The sequence below is a fragment of the Carcharodon carcharias genome, chromosome 6, assembly GCF_017639515.1.
Source record: "Carcharodon carcharias isolate sCarCar2 chromosome 6, sCarCar2.pri, whole genome shotgun sequence".
NCBI lineage: Eukaryota > Metazoa > Chordata > Chondrichthyes > Lamniformes > Lamnidae > Carcharodon > Carcharodon carcharias.
This window is the reverse complement of record NC_054472.1, coordinates 3,982,938-3,997,910: the sequence shown is the minus strand read 5'-3', so window position 1 is coordinate 3,997,910 and position 14,973 is coordinate 3,982,938.

The window sequence follows — 14,973 nt, the reverse complement described above, 5'->3', positions numbered from 1 at the left end:
AGTGTAACATTCCCTGAGTACTGTCCCTATTTCAGTATAACCTTCCCTCAATACTGTCCCTGTGACACTGTAACCATCCCTCAATACTGACTCTGTGTAAGTGTAACATTCCCTCATACTGTCCTTGTGTCAGTGTAACATTCCCTCAATATTGTACATGTGTCAGTATAACATTCCTTCAATACTGTCCCTGTGTCAGTGTAACGTTTCCTCAATAGTGTCCCAGTGTCAGTGTATCCTTCCCTCAATACTGTCCCTGTGTCATTGTAATGTTCACTCAATACTGTCCCTGTGTCAGTGCAACCCTCCCTCAGTACTGTCCCTGTGGCAGTGTAACATTACCTCTATAGTGTCCCTGTGTCAGTCTAACATTCCCTCAATACTGTCCCTGTTTCAGTGTAACATTCCCTCAATACTGTCCCTGTATCCGTCTAACGTTCCCTCAATACTGTCCCTGTGTCAGTGTAACATTTCTTCAATACTGTCCTTTTGTCAATTTCACCTTCACTTAATACGGTCTCCGTGTCAGTCTAACATTCCATCAATACTGTCCCTGTATCCATCTAACGTTCCCTCAATACTGTCCCTGTGTCAGTGTAACATTCCTTCAATACTGTCCTTTTGTCAATTTCACCTTCACTTAATACGGTCTCCGTGTCAGTCTAACATTCCATCAATACTGTCCCTTTGTCAGTGTAACCTTCCTGAATAGTGTCCCTGTTTCTGTCTAAGATTCCCTCAATACTGTCCCTGTCTCAGTGTAACATTCCCTCAATATTGCCCGGTGTCAGTCTAACCGTCACTCAATACTGTCCTTTTGTCAGGGTAACATTCCCACAATACTCTACCGGTGTCAGTGTAACCTTCCCACAATACTGTCGCTGTGTCAGTGTATCATTCCCTCAATACTGTCCTTGTGTCAGTGTAACATTCCCTCAATAGTGTCCCTGTGTCAGTGTAACATTCCCTCAAAACTGTCCCTTTCTCAGTGTAACCTTCCCTCAATACTGTCCCTGTTTCAGTGAAGCATTCCCTCAATGCTATCCCTGTGTCAGTGTAACTTGCCCTCAATAATGTCCCTGTGTCAGTGTAAACTTCCCTCAATGCTGTCCCTGTGTCATTGTAACCTTCCGTCAATACTGTCCCTGTGTCAGTGTAACTTTCCATAAAGACGGTCCCTGTGTCATTGTAACCTTCAATCAATACTGACACTGTGTCAGTATAAACTTCACTCAAAACTGTCCATGTGTCAGTGTAACCTTCCCTCAATACTGTCCCTGTGTCACTGAAAACTTCCCTCAATACTGTCCCTGTGTCAGAGTAACATTCCCTGAGTAATGACCCTGTTTCAGTATAACCTTCCCTCAATACTCTCCCTGTGTCACTGTAACCTTCCCTCAATACTGACACTGTGTAAGTGTAACATTCCGTCATACTGTTCCTCTGTCACTGTAACCTTCCCTCAATAATGTCGCTGTGTCAGTGTAACATTCCCTCAGTACTGTCCCTGAGTCATAGTAACATTCCCTCAATACTGTTCCTCTGTCAGTGTAACGTACCCTCAATACTGTCCCTTTATCAGCGTGACCTTCCCACAATACAGTCCCAGTGTCAGTGTAACGTACCCTCAATACTGTCCCTGTGTCAGTGTAACCTTCCATCAATACTGTCCCTGTGTCAGTGTAATCTTCCCTCAATACGGTCCTTGTGTCAGTGTAACATTCCCTCAATTGTGTACATGTGTCAGTATAACATTCCTTCAATACTGTCCCTGTGTCAGTGTAACATTCCCTCAATACTGTCCCAGTGTCAGTGTATCCTTCCCTCAATACTGTCCCTGTGTCATTGTAATGTTCACTCAATACTGACCTGTGTCAGTGTAACCCTCCCTCAAAACTGTCCCTGTGTCAGTGTAACATTCCCTCTATAGTGTCCCTGTGTCTGTCTAACCTTCCGTCAATACTGTCCCCTTTTCAGTGTAACATTCCCGCAATACTGTCCCTGTATCCGTGTAAACTTCCCTAAATAAAGTCCCTGTGTCAGTGTAAACTTCCCTTTATACTGTCCCTTTGTCCGTCTAACGTTCCCTCAATACTGTCCCTGTGTCAGTGTAACATTCCTTCAATACTGTCCTTTTGTCAGTTTCACCTTCCCTTAATACGGTCTCCGTGTCCGTTTAACCTTCCATCAATACTGTCCCTTTGTCAGTGTAACCTTCCTGCAATTGTGTCCCTGTTTCTGTCTAACATTCCCTCAATACTGTCCCTGTCTCAGTGTAACATTCCCTCAATATTGTCCCGGTGTCAGTCTAAACGTCACTCAATACTGTCCCTTTGTCAGTGTAACATTCCCTCAATACTCTACCTGTGTCAGTGTAACCTTCCCACAATACTGTCCTTGTGTCAGTGTAACATTCCCTCAATAGTGTCCCTGTGTCAGTGTAACATTCCCTCAATACTGTCCCTGATTCAGTGAAACATTCCCTCAATGCTATCCCTGTGTCAGTGTAACTTGCCCTCAATAATGTCCCTGTGTCAGTGTAAAGTAACCTCAATACTGTCCCTGGGTCAGAGTAACATTCCATAAAGACAGTCCCTGTGTCATTGTAACCTTCAATCAATACTGACCCTGTGTCAGTATAAGCTTCACTCAAAACTGTCCCTGTGTCAGTGTAACCTTCCCTCAATACTGTCCCTGTGTCACTGAAAACTTCCCTCAATACTGTCCCTGTGTCAGTGTAACATTCCCTGAGTACTGTCCCTATTTCAGTATAACCTTCCCTCAATACTGTCCCTGTGTCACTGTAACCATCCCTCAATACTGACTCTGTGTAAGTGTAACATTCCCTCATACTGTCCCTGTGTCAGTGTAACAATCTCACAATACTGTCCCTGTGTCACTGCAACCATCCCTCAATAATGTCGCTCTGTCAGTGTAACATTCCCTCAATACTGTTCCTCTGTCAGTGTAAAATTCCCTCAATACTGTTCCTCTGTCAGTGTAACATTCCCTCACTACTGTCCCTTTATCAGCGTGACCTTCCCACAATACAGTCCCTGTGTCATTGTAACCTTCCCTCAATACTGTCCCTGTGTCAATGTGACCTTCCCTCAATAATGTCCCTCTGTCAGTCTAACATTGTCTCAATACTGTTCCTGTGTCAGAGTAACCTTCCCTCTGCACTGTCCCTCTGTCAGTGTAACATTCCCTCAGCACTGTCCCTGTGACAGTGCAAGATTCCCTCAATACATTACGGGTGTCAGTGTAACTTTCACTTATAATGTCCCTGTGTCAGTTTAACCTTCCCTCAATACTGTCCTTGTGTCAGTGTAACAATCCCTCAAAACTGTCCCTGTGTCAGTGTAATCTTCCCTCAATACTGTTCCTGTGTCAGTGTAACCTTCTCTCAGTACTGGCCCTATTTCAGTGTAACCTTCCCTCAATACTGTCCCTGTGTCAGTGTGACCTTCCCTCAATACTGTCCCTGTGTCAGTGTAACCTTGCCTCTGTACTGTCCCTGTTTCAGTGTAAACTTCCCTCAATACTGTCTCTGTGTCAGTGTAAACTTCCCTCAGCACTGTCCCTGTGTCAGTGTAACCTTCCCTCAATACTGTCCCTGTGTCAGTGTAACCTTCCCTCAATACTGTCCCTGTGTCAGTGTCACATTCCCTCAATACTGTCCCTGTGTAAGTGCAACTTTCCCACAATACTGTCCCTGTGTCACTGTAAACTTCCCTCAATACTGTCCCTTTGTCAATGTAATCTTCCCTCAGTACTGTCCCTGTGTCAGTGTGACCTTCCCACAATACTGTCCCTGTGTCATTGTAATGTTCAGTCAATACTGTCCCTGTGTCAGTGTAAAATTCCCTCAATACTGTCCCTGTGTCAGTGTAACCTTCCCTCTATACTGTCCCTGTGTCAGTGCAACATTCTCTCAATACTGTCCCCGTGTCCGTGTAACCTTCCCTCAATACTGTCCCTGTGTCAGTGTAAACTTCCCTCTATACTGTCCCTGTGTCAGTCTAACGTTCCCTCAATACTGTCCCTGTGTTTTTTTAACATTCCATCAGTACTGTCCATTTTTCAGTTTCACCTTGTCTCAAAACGGTCTCTGTGTCAGTCTTACCTTCCCTCAATCCTGTCCATTTGTCAGTGTAAACTTCTCGCAATAGTGTCCCTGTGTCTGTCTAAAATTACCTCAATACTGTCCCTGTCTCACTGTAACATTCCCTCAATATTGGCCCCGTGTCAGTCTAACCTTCCCTCAATACTCTCCCTTTGTCAGTGTGACCTTCCCTCAATACTGTCCCTGTGTCAGTGTAACCTTCCCTCAATACTGTCCCTGTGTCAGTGTAACCTTCCCTCAATACTGTCCCTGTGTCAGTGTAACCTTCCCTCAATACTGTCCCTGTGTCAGTGTAACCTTCCCTCATTACTCTCTCTGTGTTATTGTAACCTTGCCTCAATACTGTCCCTGTGTCAGTGTAACATTCCCTCAATACTGTCCTTGTGTCAGTGTAACATTCCCTCAATATTGTACATGTGTCAGTATAACATTCCTTCAATACTGTCCCTGTGTCAGTGTAACGTTCCCTCAATAGTGTCCCAGTGTCAGTGTATCCTTCCCTCAATACTGTCCCTGTGTCATTGTAATGTTCACTCAATACTGTCCCTGTGTCAGTACAACCCTCCCTCAGTACTGTCCCTGTGGCAGTGTAACATTACCTCTATAGTGTCCCTGTGTCAGTCTAACATTCCCTCAATACTGTCCCTGTTTCAGTGTAACATTCCCTCAATACTGTCCCTGTATCCGTCTAACGTTCCCTCAATACTGTCCCTGTGTCAGTGTAACATTTCTTCAATACTGTCCTTTTGTCAATTTCACCTTCACTTAATACGGTCTCCGTGTCAGTCTAACATTCCATCAATACTGTCCCTTTGTCAGTGTAACCTTCCTGAATAGTGTCCCTGTTTCTGTCTAAGATTCCCTCAATACTGTCCCTGTCTCAGTGTAACATTCCCTCAATATTGCCCGGTGTCAGTCTAACCGTCACTCAATACTGTCCTTTTGTCAGGGTAACATTCCCACAATACTCTACCGGTGTCAGTGTAACCTTCCCACAATACTGTCGCTGTGTCAGTGTATCATTCCCTCAATACTGTCCTTGTGTCAGTGTAACATTCCCTCAATAGTGTCCCTGTGTCAGTGTAACATTCCCTCAAAACTGTCCCTTTCTCAGTGTAACCTTCCCTCAATACTGTCCCTGTTTCAGTGAAGCATTCCCTCAATGCTATCCCTGTGTCAGTGTAACTTGCCCTCAATAATGTCCCTGTGTCAGTGTAAACTTCCCTCAATGCTGTCCCTGTGTCATTGTAACCTTCCGTCAATACTGTCCCTGTGTCAGTGTAACTTTCCATAAAGACAGTCCCTGTGTCATTGTAACCTTCAATCAATACTGACACTGTGTCAGTATAAGCTTCACTCAAAACTGTCCATGTGTCAGTGTAACCTTCCCTCAATACTGTCCCTGTGTCACTGAAAACTTCCCTCAATACTGTCCCTGTGTCAGAGTAACATTCCCTGAGTAATGACCCTGTTTCAGTATAACCTTCCCTCAATACTCTCCCTGTGTCACTGTAACCTTCCCTCAATACTGACACTGTGTAAGTGTAACATTCCGTCATACTGTCCCTCTGTCACTGTAACCTTCCCTCAATAATGTCGCTGTGTCAGTGTAACATTCCCTCAGTACTGTCCCTGAGTCATAGTAACATTCCCTGAATACTGTTCCTCTGTCAGTGTAACGTACCCTCAATACTGTCCCTTTATCAGCGTGACCTTCCCACAATACAGTCCCAGTGTCAGTGTAACGTACCCTCAATACTGTCCCTGTGTCAGTGTAACCTTCCATCAATACTGTCCCTGTGTCAGTGTAACAATCCCTCAATACTGTCCCCGTGTCAGTGTAAACTTCCCTCAATTCTGACCCTGTGTCAGTGTCACCTTCCCTCAAAACTGTCCCTGTGTCTGTGTAATCTACCCTCAATACAGTCCCTGTGTCAGTGTTACCTTCCCTCAATACTGTCCCTCTGTTAGTGTAACTTTACCTCAAAACTATTACAGTGTCAGTGTAACATTCCTTGAGTACTGTCCCAGTTTCAGTATAACCTTCCCTCAATACTGACCCTGTGTAAGTGTAACATTCCCTCAGTACTGTCCCTCTGTCAGCGTAACAAACCCACAATACTGTCCCTGTGTCACTGTAACCTTCCCTCAATAATGTCGCTGTGTCCGTGTAACATTCCCTCAGTACTGTCCCTGTGTCAGTGTAACATTCCCTCAATACTGTTATTCTGTCAGTGTAACATTCCCTCAGTACTGTCCCTTTATCAGAGTGACATTTCCACAATACTGTCCCTGTGTCAGTCTAAGCTTCCCTCAATACTCTCCCTTTGTCAGTGTGTCCTTCCCTCAATACTGTCCCTGTGTCAGTGTAACATTCCCTCAATACTTTCCTTGTGTCAGTGTAACATTACCTTAATATTGTCCATGTGTCAGTGTAACATTCCCTCAATAATGTCCCTGTGTCAGTGTAACATTCCCTAAATACTGTCCCTGTGTCAGTGTATCATTCCCTCAATACAGTCCCTGTGTCAGTGAAACATTCGCTCAATACTATCCCTGTGTCAGTGTAACCTTCCATCAATAATGTTCCTGTGTCAGTGAAACCTTCCCTCAATACTGTCCCTGTGTCAGTGTAACCTTTTTTCAATACTGTCCCTGTGTCAGTGTGACCTTCCCTCAATACTGTCCCTGTGTCATTGTAATGTTCACTCAATACTGTCCCAATGTCAGTGTAACCTTCCCTCAATACTGTCCCTGTGTCAGTGTAACATTCCCTCTATCGTGTCCCTGTGTAAGTCTAACCTTCCCTCAATACTGTCCCTGTATCAGTGTAAGCTTCCCTCAATACAGTCCCTGTGTCAGTGTAAAATTCCCTCAATACTTTGGCTGTGTCAGTGTAACATTCACTCAATACTGTGCTTGTGTCAGTGTAACATCCCCTCAGTAGTGTCCCTGTGTCATTGTAACATTCCCTCAATACTGTCCCTGTCTCACTGTAACATTCCCTCAATATTGTCCCGGCGCCAGTCTAACCTTCCCTCAATACTCTCCCTTTGTCAGCATATCCTTCCCTCAATACTGTCCCTGTGTCAGTGTAACATTCCCTCAATACTTTCCTTGTGTCAGTGTAACATTACCTCAATATTGTCCATGTGTCAGTGTAACATTCCCTCAATACTGTCCCTGTGTCAGTGTAACGTTCCCTAAATACTGTCCCTGTGTCAGTGTATCATTCCCTCAATACAGTCACTGTGTCAGTGAAACATTCGCTCAATACTATACCTGTGTCAGTGTAACGTTCCATCAATAATGTTCATGTGTCAGTGAAACCTTCCCTCAATACTGTCCCTGTGTCAGTGTAACCTTTTTTCAATACTGTCCCTGTGTCAGTGTGACCTTCCCTCAATACTGTCCCTGTGTCATTGTAATGTTCACTCAATACAGACCCTGTGTCAGTGTAACCTTCCCTCAATACTGTCCCTGTGTCAGTGAAACATTCCCTCAATGCTATCTTGTGTCACTGTAACTTTCCCTCAATAAAGTCCCTGTGTCAGTGTAACATTCCCTCAATACTGTCCCTTTGTCATTGTAACATTCCCTCTATAGTGTCCCTGTGTCAGTCTAACCTTCCCTCAATACTGTCCCTGTTTCAGTGTAACATTCCCTCAATACTGTCCCTGTATAAGTGTAACCGTGCCTCAATACTGTCCCTGTGTCAGTGTAAACTTCCCTCAATACTCTTGCTGTGTCAGTGTAACATTCACTCAATCCTGTCCTTGTGTCAGTGTAACATTCCCTCTATAGTGTCCCTGTGTCAGTGTAACATTCCCTCAATACTACCACTTTCTCAGTGTAACCTTCCCTCAATACTGTCCCTGTGTCAGTGAAACATTCCTTCAATGCTATTCTGTGTCAGTGTAACTTTCCCTCAATAATGTTCCTGTGTCAGAGTAACATTCCCTCAATGCTAACCTGTGTCACTGTAATTTTCCCTCAATAATGTCCCAGTGTCAGTGTAAACTTCCCTCAATACTGTCCCTGTGTCAGTGTAACTTTCCCTCAATTTTGTCCCTGTGTCAGTGTAACATTCCTCAATATTGTCCCTTTGTCAGTGTAACATTCCCTAAATACTGTCCCTGTGTCAGTGTATCATTCCCTCAATACTGTCCCTGTGTCAGTGAAACATTAGCTCAATACTGTCCCTGTGTCAGTGTGACCTTCCCTCAATACAGTCCCTGTGTCAGTCTAACATTCCCTCAGTACTGTCCATGTGTCAGTGTAACACTCCCACAATACTGTCCCTGTGTCACTGTAACCTTCCCTCAATAATGTCGCTGTGTCCCTGTAACATTCCCTCATTACTGTCCCTGTGTCAGTGTAACATTCCCTCAATACTGTTCCTCTGTCAGTGTAACATTCCCTCAGTACTGTCCCTTTATCTGCGTGACCTTTCCACAATACTGTCCCTGTGTCAGTGTAACCTTCCCTCAATACTGTCCCAGTGTCAGTGTATCCTTCCCTCAATACTGTCCCTGTGTCAGTGTAACAATCCCTCAATACTGTCCCCGTGACAGTGTAAACTTCCCTCAATTCTGACCCCGTGTCAGTGTCACCTTCCCTCAATACTGTCCCTGTGTCAGTGTAATCTTCCCTCAATACTGTTCCTGTGTTAGTGTAATCTTCACTCAATACTGTCCCTGTGTCAGTGTAACCTTCCCTCAATACTGGCCCTATTTCAGTGAAACCTTCCCTTAATACTGACCCTGTGTCAGTGTAACATTCCCTCAATACTGTCCCTGTGTCAGTGTAAACTTCCCTCAATACTGTCCCAGTGTCAGTGTAACCTTTTTTCAATACTGTCCCTGTGTCAGAGTGACCTTCCCTCAATACTGTCCCTGTGTCATTGAAATTTTCACTCAATACTGTCCCTGTGTCAGTGTAAACTTCCCTCAATACTTTCCCTATGTCAGTGTAACCTTCCCTCAATACTGTCCCTTTGTCAGTTTCACCTTCTCTCAATACGGTCTCTGTGTCAGACTTACTTTCCCTCAATACTCACCCTTTGTCAATGTAACATTCCCGCAATAGTGTCCCGGTGTCTGACTAACATTCCCTCAATACTATACCTGTCTCACTGTAACATTCCCTCAATATTGTTCCGGCGTCAGTCTAACCTTCCCTCAATACTCTCCCTTTGTCAGTGTATACTTCCCTCAATACTGTCCCTGTGTCAGTCTAACATTCCATCAATACTGTCCCTGTATCCGTCTAACGTTCCCTCAATACTGTCCCTGTGTCAGTGTAACATTCCTTCAATACTGTCCTTTTGTCAATTTCACCTTCACTTAATACGGTCTCCGTGTCAGTCTAACATTCCATCAATACTGTCCCTTTGTCAGTGTAACCTTCCTGAATAGTGTCCCTGTTTCTGTCTAAGATTCCCTCAATACTGTCCCTGTCTCAGTGTAACATTCCCTCAATATTGCCCGGTGTCAGTCTAACCGTCACTCAATACTGTCCTTTTGTCAGGGTAACATTCCCACAATACTCTACCGGTGTCAGTGTAACCTTCCCACAATACTGTCGCTGTGTCAGTGTATCATTCCCTCAATACTGTCCTTGTGTCAGTGTAACATTCCCTCAATAGTGTCCCTGTGTCAGTGTAACATTCCCTCAAAACTGTCCCTTTCTCAGTGTAACCTTCCCTCAATACTGTCCCTGTTTCAGTGAAGCATTCCCTCAATGCTATCCCTGTGTCAGTGTAACTTGCCCTCAATAATGTCCCTGTGTCAGTGTAAACTTCCCTCAATGCTGTCCCTGTGTCATTGTAACCTTCCGTCAATACTGTCCCTGTGTCAGTGTAACTTTCCATAAAGACAGTCCCTGTGTCATTGTAACCTTCAATCAATACTGACACTGTGTCAGTATAAGCTTCACTCAAAACTGTCCATGTGTCAGTGTAACCTTCCCTCAATACTGTCCCTGTGTCACTGAAAACTTCCCTCAATACTGTCCCTGTGTCAGAGTAACATTCCCTGAGTAATGACCCTGTTTCAGTATAACCTTCCCTCAATACTCTCCCTGTGTCACTGTAACCTTCCCTCAATACTGACACTGTGTAAGTGTAACATTCCGTCATACTGTCCCTCTGTCACTGTAACCTTCCCTCAATAATGTCGCTGTGTCAGTGTAACATTCCCTCAGTACTGTCCCTGAGTCATAGTAACATTCCCTGAATACTGTTCCTCTGTCAGTGTAACGTACCCTCAATACTGTCCCTTTATCAGCGTGACCTTCCCACAATACAGTCCCAGTGTCAGTGTAACGTACCCTCAATACTGTCCCTGTGTCAGTGTAACCTTCCATCAATACTGTCCCTGTGTCAGTGTAACAATCCCTCAATACTGTCCCCGTGTCAGTGTAAACTTCCCTCAATTCTGACCCTGTGTCAGTGTCACCTTCCCTCAAAACTGTCCCTGTGTCTGTGTAATCTACCCTCAATACAGTCCCTGTGTCAGTGTTACCTTCCCTCAATACTGTCCCTCTGTTAGTGTAACTTTACCTCAAAACTATTACAGTGTCAGTGTAACATTCCTTGAGTACTGTCCCAGTTTCAGTATAACCTTCCCTCAATACTGACCCTGTGTAAGTGTAACATTCCCTCAGTACTGTCCCTCTGTCAGCGTAACAAACCCACAATACTGTCCCTGTGTCACTGTAACCTTCCCTCAATAATGTCGCTGTGTCCGTGTAACATTCCCTCAGTACTGTCCCTGTGTCAGTGTAACATTCCCTCAATACTGTTATTCTGTCAGTGTAACATTCCCTCAGTACTGTCCCTTTATCAGAGTGACATTTCCACAATACTGTCCCTGTGTCAGTCTAAGCTTCCCTCAATACTCTCCCTTTGTCAGTGTGTCCTTCCCTCAATACTGTCCCTGTGTCAGTGTAACATTCCCTCAATACTTTCCTTGTGTCAGTGTAACATTACCTTAATATTGTCCATGTGTCAGTGTAACATTCCCTCAATAATGTCCCTGTGTCAGTGTAACATTCCCTAAATACTGTCCCTGTGTCAGTGTATCATTCCCTCAATACAGTCCCTGTGTCAGTGAAACATTCGCTCAATACTATCCCTGTGTCAGTGTAACCTTCCATCAATAATGTTCCTGTGTCAGTGAAACCTTCCCTCAATACTGTCCCTGTGTCAGTGTAACCTTTTTTCAATACTGTCCCTGTGTCAGTGTGACCTTCCCTCAATACTGTCCCTGTGTCATTGTAATGTTCACTCAATACTGTCCCAATGTCAGTGTAACCTTCCCTCAATACTGTCCCTGTGTCAGTGTAACATTCCCTCTATCGTGTCCCTGTGTAAGTCTAACCTTCCCTCAATACTGTCCCTGTATCAGTGTAAGCTTCCCTCAATACAGTCCCTGTGTCAGTGTAAAATTCCCTCAATACTTTGGCTGTGTCAGTGTAACATTCACTCAATACTGTGCTTGTGTCAGTGTAACATTCCCTCAGTAGTGTCCCTGTGTCATTGTAACATTCCCTCAATACTGTCCCTGTCTCACTGTAACATTCCCTCAATATTGTCCCGGCGCCAGTCTAACCTTCCCTCAATACTCTCCCTTTGTCAGCATATCCTTCCCTCAATACTGTCCCTGTGTCAGTGTAACATTCCCTCAATACTTTCCTTGTGTCAGTGTAACATTACCTCAATATTGTCCATGTGTCAGTGTAACATTCCCTCAATACTGTCCCTGTGTCAGTGTAACGTTCCCTAAATACTGTCCCTGTGTCAGTGTATCATTCCCTCAATACAGTCACTGTGTCAGTGAAACATTCGCTCAATACTATACCTGTGTCAGTGTAACGTTCCATCAATAATGTTCATGTGTCAGTGAAACCTTCCCTCAATACTGTCCCTGTGTCAGTGTAACCTTTTTTCAATACTGTCCCTGTGTCAGTGTGACCTTCCCTCAATACTGTCCCTGTGTCATTGTAATGTTCACTCAATACAGACCCTGTGTCAGTGTAACCTTCCCTCAATACTGTCCCTGTGTCAGTGAAACATTCCCTCAATGCTATCTTGTGTCACTGTAACTTTCCCTCAATAAAGTCCCTGTGTCAGTGTAACATTCCCTCAATACTGTCCCTTTGTCATTGTAACATTCCCTCTATAGTGTCCCTGTGTCAGTCTAACCTTCCCTCAATACTGTCCCTGTTTCAGTGTAACATTCCCTCAATACTGTCCCTGTATAAGTGTAACCGTGCCTCAATACTGTCCCTGTGTCAGTGTAAACTTCCCTCAATACTCTTGCTGTGTCAGTGTAACATTCACTCAATCCTGTCCTTGTGTCAGTGTAACATTCCCTCTATAGTGTCCCTGTGTCAGTGTAACATTCCCTCAATACTACCACTTTCTCAGTGTAACCTTCCCTCAATACTGTCCCTGTGTCAGTGAAACATTCCTTCAATGCTATTCTGTGTCAGTGTAACTTTCCCTCAATAATGTTCCTGTGTCAGAGTAACATTCCCTCAATGCTAACCTGTGTCACTGTAATTTTCCCTCAATAATGTCCCAGTGTCAGTGTAAACTTCCCTCAATACTGTCCCTGTGTCAGTGTAACTTTCCCTCAATTTTGTCCCTGTGTCAGTGTAACATTCCTCAATATTGTCCCTTTGTCAGTGTAACATTCCCTAAATACTGTCCCTGTGTCAGTGTATCATTCCCTCAATACTGTCCCTGTGTCAGTGAAACATTAGCTCAATACTGTCCCTGTGTCAGTGTGACCTTCCCTCAATACAGTCCCTGTGTCAGTCTAACATTCCCTCAGTACTGTCCATGTGTCAGTGTAACACTCCCACAATACTGTCCCTGTGTCACTGTAACCTTCCCTCAATAATGTCGCTGTGTCCCTGTAACATTCCCTCATTACTGTCCCTGTGTCAGTGTAACATTCCCTCAATACTGTTCCTCTGTCAGTGTAACATTCCCTCAGTACTGTCCCTTTATCTGCGTGACCTTTCCTCAATACTGTCCCTGTGTCCGTGTAACCTTCGCTCAGTAATGTCCCAGTGTCAGTGTAACCTTCCCTCAATACTGTCCCTGTGTCAGTGTATCATTCTCTCAATACTGTCCCCGTGACAGTGTAAACTTCCCTCAATTCTGACCCCGTGTCAGTGTCACCTTCCCTCAATACTGTCCCTGTGTCAGTGTAATCTTCCCTCAATACTGTTCCTGTGTTAGTGTAATCTTCACTCAATACTGTCCCTGTGTCAGTGTAACCTTCCCTCAATACTGGCCCTATTTCAGTGAAACCTTCCCTTAATACTGACCCTGTGTCAGTGTAACATTCCCTCAATACTGTCCCTGTGTCAGTGTAAACTTCCCTCAATACTGTCCCTGTTTCAGTGTAACATTCCCTCAATACTGTCCCTGTATAAGTGTAACCGTGCCTCAATACTGTCCCTGTGTCAGTGTAAACTTCCCTCAATACTCTTGCTGTGTCAGTGTAACATTCACTCAATCCTGTCCTTGTGTCAGTGTAACATTCCCTCTATAGTGTCCCTGTGTCAGTGTAACATTCCCTCAATACTACCACTTTCTCAGTGTAACCTTCCCTCAATACTGTCCCTGTGTCAGTGAAACATTCCTTCAATGCTATTCTGTGTCAGTGTAACTTTCCCTCAATAATGTTCCTGTGTCAGAGTAACATTCCCTCAATGCTAACCTGTGTCACTGTAATTTTCCCTCAATAATGTCCCAGTGTCAGTGTAAACTTCCCTCAATACTGTCCCTGTGTCAGTGTAACTTTCCCTCAATTTTGTCCCTGTGTCAGTGTAACATTCCTCAATATTGTCCCTTTGTCAGTGTAACATTCCCTAAATACTGTCCCTGTGTCAGTGTATCATTCCCTCAATACTGTCCCTGTGTCAGTGAAACATTAGCTCAATACTGTCCCTGTGTCAGTGTGACCTTCCCTCAATACAGTCCCTGTGTCAGTCTAACATTCCCTCAGTACTGTCCATGTGTCAGTGTAACACTCCCACAATACTGTCCCTGTGTCACTGTAACCTTCCCTCAATAATGTCGCTGTGTCCCTGTAACATTCCCTCATTACTGTCCCTGTGTCAGTGTAACATTCCCTCAATACTGTTCCTCTGTCAGTGTAACATTCCCTCAGTACTGTCCCTTTATCTGCGTGACCTTTCCACAATACTGTCCCTGTGTCAGTGTAACCTTCCCTCAATACTGTCCCAGTGTCAGTGTATCCTTCCCTCAATACTGTCCCTGTGTCAGTGTAACAATCCCTCAATACTGTCCCCGTGACAGTGTAAACTTCCCTCAATTCTGACCCCGTGTCAGTGTCACCTTCCCTCAATACTGTCCCTGTGTCAGTGTAATCTTCCCTCAATACTGTTCCTGTGTTAGTGTAATCTTCACTCAATACTGTCCCTGTGTCAGTGTAACCTTCCCTCAATACTGGCCCTATTTCAGTGAAACCTTCCCTTAATACTGACCCTGTGTCAGTGTAACATTCCCTCAATACTGTCCCTGTGTCAGTGTAAACTTCCCTCAATACTGTCCCAGTGTCAGTGTAACCTTTTTTCAATACTGTCCCTGTGTCAGAGTGACCTTCCCTCAATACTGTCCCTGTGTCATTGAAATTTTCACTCAATACTGTCCCTGTGTCAGTGTAAACTTCCCTCAATACTTTCCCTATGTCAGTGTAACCTTCCCTCAATACTGTCCCTTTGTCAGTTTCACCTTCTCTCAATACGGTCTCTGTGTCAGACTTACTTTCCCTCAATACTCACCCTTTGTCAATGTAACATTCCCG